Here is a 5,979-nt window from a genome sequence, read left to right as displayed (position 1 = left end):
TTTCTTTTATAAAATTGGTTATCTGTTAAAGAAAAAAGTTAAAAGATGAACAAACTTATCTTTAAAAATATCCCGGTATGTATATCGTACTACATCATTGTTTGACCTTTGTTAACATAGCTCAGTCAACATTGAAACAAGCCTTCAAACGAGGGACGAAAAATAATGTTCTCATTAAAAGTTATGTTGCCAATATTTCCCTATTTTTGACTCAGCATCCAGCAACACCCTTGCTACATATACGTACATAAAACCTTCTGGCTCTCATTTTGACCAGGACCCAGGAGGTTTCGTGGCAAATTTGTTTTAGATTGATATGTATGTGAAGACACATTACATAGATTTATAGACAGTATAACTCATACCAATGAACGAGCTGGACACGTAATTTGGGCTGTCACAGGTACAGAATTTCGGTCCCAGGTACCCGAAATTTGATATCCGACCTGTACACAGGTACTCACTTTATTTCACCCACACAAAGCATCATCATTATTTACAGGGTTCTGTTAGAGCTAAAAAATATATGTATTACAAAATCATGCTTCATTGCCGAGAGTATCATGTTAATTCTAATAATATAAACTGACCCGTTTTTAACTGTAAAACGATAAATATACACTCTGATATATAATTAGCTAGGTAACGAATATTGCAGTAATATTTGCTCCGGAGCTGATCAGCAGACACACTACACACAAAGTTGATGAAATACAATATATTTTCCCAGGCAAAATGTGCGGTCGTGAGCCCGGGGCTAGTAGACACCAAAAATCCACTAGCCCGAACTTAATGGATAGACAAGACATTGATCTATAAAAAAAATCACAAACGTTTCTCTATTTTATACTTGTCAATGCATATATACACTTTATGAAAACATTTGAAAAGTGATATTCGTCTCGTGGATATCCCTTTTTACAGAAAGGTTTGTCTCATGGATGTGGGAAGGTATTTAGCCCTGTATCCATTTGTACCGGTCATATTCCGGCAATAGATATTTCTTGGTGTCTATAGATAATGCCAAGATGCGATCAAATACTTCTTCATTCAAATTCTGAATATTGGCATGTGTGCAATTAAAATTCTGATTATAAATAATTATTGATTCAATAAGTTTCAACACAGACTTAATGCGTTAAGAAGTTGCAGTTGCCTGAGGTCCCCTTTCTGGGGTCCCCTTTGGAAACTTTGCAAGTGGTCAGACTGGACATTTGGAACGGACTACGAAAATGTGGATAGCAAGGTACCATAAGTGGAAGTGCATACAACAAGTCACATACATTCACTAAAACAATATGGCTCTTCACGTGATGTCCCTTAATTATCATCAAGTACAGTCATATATGTTACATATTGATAATACTGAAGGTTGCTCCAGCCCAATTTAGGATAAAATCCCTTACTCCAAAGAGTAGAAGAAGGATTTTAAAGGTTTTACCTCTATTTCCCCTATTGGGCCCCACCCTGCTGCCGCCTTGGAGACCAAACCCACTGCTTATACAAAATTAAGTCCATTTGGCCCAAAGAAACTCCAGACTAAATTAGGATAAAATCTCTTACAGTAGAAGAATTCTAAAGGTTTTACCTCTATTTCCCCTATTCGGCCCCACCTCTCTGCCCCCAGAAGGGCCACACCAAACATTTATACAGAATGGAGTCCCCTTGTCGCAAGCATGCTCCAGACAAAATTTTGACGAAATCCCTAAATCCCTATGGTAGGAGAAGGATTTTAAATGTTTTACCTCTTTTTCCCTATTTGGCCCCACCCCTCTGCCCCCAGGGGTACCATACCCACCGTTTATACAAAACTGAGACCTCTTCGCCCGAGGTTGCTCCAGACTAAATTAGGATGAATTCCCTTAATCCCTTCCTTATGGTATACGTAGTAGAAGAAGGATTTTAAAGGTTTTACCTCTATTTCCCCTATTTAGCCCCACCCCTCTGCCCCCAGAGAGGCCACACCAACCATTTATACAAAATGGAGTCCCCTTGGTGCAAGCATGCTCCAGACCAAATTAGGTTGAAATCCCATAATCCCTATGGTTGGAGAAGGATTGTTAAGGTTTACCTCAATTTATCCTACTCGCCCACCCCCANTGAGACCCCTTTGCCCATGGTTGCTTCAGACCAAATTAGGATGAAATCCCTTAATTCCAACAATGGAAGAATAATTTAAAATGTTTACCTCTATTTCCCCTATTTGGCAGAACCCCTCTGCCCCCAGAGGGGCCACACCAACCATTTAGACAAAATTGAGTCTTCGGCCGAAGAATGTTCCAGACCAAATTAGGATGAAATCCCTTTATCTCTATGGTAGATGAAGGATTTTAAAGATTTTACCTCTATTTCCCGTTTTCGGCCCCATCTCTCTCCCCCTGAAGAGCCACACCAAGCATTTATACAAAATTGAGTCCCCTTGGCGCAAGCATGCTCCAGATAAAATTGAGATAAAATGCCTTTATCCCTATGGAAGAAGACGGATTTGTAAGGTTTACCTCAATATACCCTATTCGGCCCTACCCCTCTGCCCCCAGGGGGACCACACCCACCATTTATACAAAATTGAATTCCCTTGGCCTAAGTATGCTCCAGACTAAATAAGGATGAAATCTCTTAATCCCTACAGTAGAAGAAGGATTTTAAATGTTTTACCTCTATTTACCCTATTCGGCCCACCCCTCTGCCCCCAGGGGGACCATACCCACCGTTTATACAAACTGAGACCTCTTTGCCCAAGGTTGCCCCAGACCAAATTAGGATGAATTCCTTAATTCCTACAGTAGAAGGATGTTGAAGGTTTTACCTCTATTTCCCCTATTCAGCCCACCCCTCTGCCCCCAGGGGCACCACACCCACCGTTTATACAAACTGAGACCCCTTGGGCCAAGGTTGCTCCAGACCAAATTAGGATGAAATCCCTTTGATTTGTCCAAGCGTGAATGTCTTTGTATGTAACATGAATGTCGGACAAGGGCTCTAGATCTATATATAGAGCTTATGTTATTAAATAAAATTTATCTTAGGACCGGAGAGGAGTGAGAAAATTAGATCAGGCATGGAAGTGAAGTGAGACAGAGAAAAAGGGGGTGGGGGTAGGGATAGAGGCACTAAGGGAGTTTTTTTATAGTAATACCCCGATTTTTACAATGATATTTATCTCCATTTACAGTCAAAATTTCAAACACCTGTGCTGTTGTGAGCAGACGCAAGATCTGCAGCCAGGTATACGTAACCTACCAGAAAACACACTTATTCTCCAGAAAATTGTTCGGTGTGATGAGATAATATCATCCCCGTCATGTGTTTCCATTTAATCATTCGTTCTGAAGTTCAGCAGTCCTTAGAGTCGAAAGTTCAACTCAGCCATGTTTAGAAAGTGCCGAAGTAAATTTTCGTACGCCAGACCCGGACCGGCCCGAACCAGCCAAGAAAACCGATTCAGGCATGAAAACAATTATTAAATTATACATATCTCGATAATAATTTCATAATTCCTATAACCTCTTTAACTGTTTTCTAGATACAGTTTGATATTCTGAGTAAAAATGAAAAATTTGTGACGAGTTTCATTTGTGACGTTATATTATGTACTGGCAGGACCTTATGTACCCATCGCCTTCAGCTCAGGGTACATACTATGAAAGGCCGTTCATGTCAAAAACGAGATAAACTAACGCGTTAGCAGTTAACGCGTTAAAACATCATTTAACGCGTTAAATTAGATTTAACGCGTTAAACAACAATTTAACGCGTCAAATGCTATCACGTTAAATATATACTTTTATCGCGTTAAACAATCAAAAATATTTTAACGCGATAAAATGCTTCCCAAGTTTAACGCGTTGAATGTTGTACTTATTTTTTTAACGCGTTAAAGTGTCATAAATGAATGGACCAATCACATGTGCTGTTACATACAGTACTTAATCATGGCTGATGAATGCTGTTCGAGTAAGATGGCTGGGATCGGCTGATATGAGGTCAATTTACATGCATTGCAATAAAGATTCAGTCCTGAACAAATATAAACTTCCAAATCGGTGCCCAAAATTATACTTTTCATCGGGGTCGGATAAGACGGTGGATTTTTTGCTCTTTCAGATGTATAAAAATAAAAATGTATCTGTATATAACGTAAGTAGATGACATTGGTTATTATTTTATAAAACTAGTTTGTTAACTGAAAAACGGCAAACTTTTTGTTAACAAATAACTAGCAGTATATGGAAATACATTATAATTGGTACATATATTGTTCAAGGTCATGAGAAATGAAACATGAAACATGGCAAGAATCTGAATTTTCGAATTTCAATAAAAACGGTAACTTTTTGTAGGAAGTAATGCAAGGAATATTTCCGCAAAGTTTCTATGTCACAGGTTCAAAGGTCAAGGTCGTGGACACTTGGGGAGACTGAGATTGCAAAGTTCCTAAAAACCAGTAAACATACACCGACACCCTGGAAACAAAAAATGGAAAGTTTCCTAAAAAATGGTACACTTTCTGTATAAACATAAACTAGTTGCAAAGAATTATACGAAAAATGTGTTGGCAAAGTTTCGAGGTCATAGAGGTTAAAGTTAAATGTCACTGACACTTCAAAAGACAAAAAATGCCCAATTTCTCATTAACGGTTCACTTTTTGTATACACTTCTATATTTGCAAAATTGTAGAACATAATATTTCAGCCAAGTTGTAAGGTCACGTGGTTAAAGTTCAGAGTCATAGACACATCAGGCGACTGAACATGCCCATTCCCCCCCCCCCCCCCCCCCCAAAAAAAACAAAAAAACGTAGACTTTTTGTTAACTCATATACATTAGAAAGTTGTAGGTAATTGTGCAAAGATTTTTTTTGACGAAATTTCAATTTTCTCAGAAACCTAGGACCCATTGAATTTAGTTGCGGAAACAGGTGAAGACAGCTCGAAATGTAATAGCTTCAAAATTAAACTAGTTCTGAAACTTAATGTGATATACAGTATTTTGTTGATAGGTCATATTATTCACATCAGTGTAATTGATGTGGCACAAGGGAAGGCAGAGTTTCTGACCGATGACCCATTTGAGAACATAGTAGCAGCTGTAGAGTCCATGGAGCAGGGACTACTGTCTTCTTGTCGCGATTCAGGTATGGTACACATAATAACTCCGACAGTACTTAGCAGCTGGTTTACGTAAGGGGTGGTGGGTGCCGGAATGGACCACTCAAACCAGGTTACCTTGGGCGCACTTTGCGTTTAGCTCCATTTACTAGCAAGTATAAGTCGCATGGTTATCAAACTTCATGTGTATTCGCCCTCAGAGTACTAGGTTGAGGCTACCCAAAATGGAACACCTTTTAAAGAAAAAAATTAAAATCAAGTTTCTGAAAGACTGATTTTTTTACTGTAATGAAACAAAGCATGCCTTAAGCCTTCATCTTATGTATTTCTTGGGTATCAACAGCATGTGTGTCTATTTATAGTGCGTCAGGTTCACTTAGAATTTGTTTTGCTGGTCGAGTACCAAAAATGGAACACTTCATCATATACTATTAGAAAGTCAGTTTATGAAAATGCCTTGACAGCATATTAATAATTTTCTTCATTAAACAAACTTTTGACAATTTCTGACAAATTTTACTCATTTATTCCCTAATAATTCAGTTGATCATATAGTTTTCCATGTTAAGAAATATGATCGAAAATTTATTCTTTTGCATCGTACTGTTTCCCTGGATTAGAAGGTGATCTTCTTTCATCGCAAGGGTGTAGGGTGAGGGTACCCAAAAAGAAACTGTACCCAAAATGGAATACTTTGATAATAAGAGGCCCAGAGGGCCTGTATCGCTCACCTGAATATGTTTAAAATAATTGGTATGAAGTAGGTGCTGTAAATACATATGAAATTTCAGAAAGATCCATCCAGTACTTGAGATATAGTGAGAACAAACTTCAAACAGAGCCCCACCCCTATGCAACCTAGGGGGGAGG

This window comes from Mizuhopecten yessoensis, unplaced genomic scaffold (assembly GCF_002113885.1).
Source record: "Mizuhopecten yessoensis strain PY_sf001 unplaced genomic scaffold, ASM211388v2 scaffold923, whole genome shotgun sequence".
In the NCBI taxonomy this organism is placed as follows: Eukaryota; Metazoa; Mollusca; class Bivalvia; order Pectinida; family Pectinidae; genus Mizuhopecten; species Mizuhopecten yessoensis.
The sequence above is the reverse complement of the archived record's forward strand: the minus strand, read 5'-3'. Positions refer to the sequence as shown.